The sequence below is a fragment of the Tupaia chinensis genome, unplaced genomic scaffold (genome assembly GCF_000334495.1).
Source record: "Tupaia chinensis unplaced genomic scaffold, TupChi_1.0 Scaffold143910_1, whole genome shotgun sequence".
In the NCBI taxonomy this organism is placed as follows: domain Eukaryota; kingdom Metazoa; phylum Chordata; class Mammalia; order Scandentia; family Tupaiidae; genus Tupaia; species Tupaia belangeri.
Window position 1 is genome coordinate 41249 of NW_006203761.1, and position 536 is coordinate 41784.

Sequence of the window (536 nt, forward strand, 5' to 3'; positions counted from 1 at the left end):
TTTTTTAGTTTGACCAGAGAGAGACAGAGGGTGAGAGTGAGAGAATGAGGAAGTGAGAAAGCAAGTCACCAGATTCAGGACTCGAACCCTGGTCAGCCATGTGGGAGTGTCCAGCACCTTAACCATCACGCCTCCTGCTGGTCCCAAATATTAACTAGTTTTGTATCTGTTAAGCAGATAAGTTCATTTCAGCATTTCTTTGACTGCCTTTTTTTCTTATTATTATTATTTATTTATTATTATTATTTCACATGAGTTTTGCCAGAGAAAGACAGAGAGACGGAAAGTGAGAAAGCAAACCACCAAGTCTGAGACTCAAACCATGGTCTGCGATGTGGGAATTCCAGCGTCTTAACCACCATGCCACCTGCTGGCCCTCTTTGACTACCTTTTAAAAATCTCAGATTCTCCTTTGAGCCAGCTTTATCATGTTACTGAATTCCTCATTCATTAATAAAATAAAATATTAGGTATGTGTTTATTCTGTATTCATATCAGTCTTGTGTTTAACTTTTAAAAACATTATACATTAATAT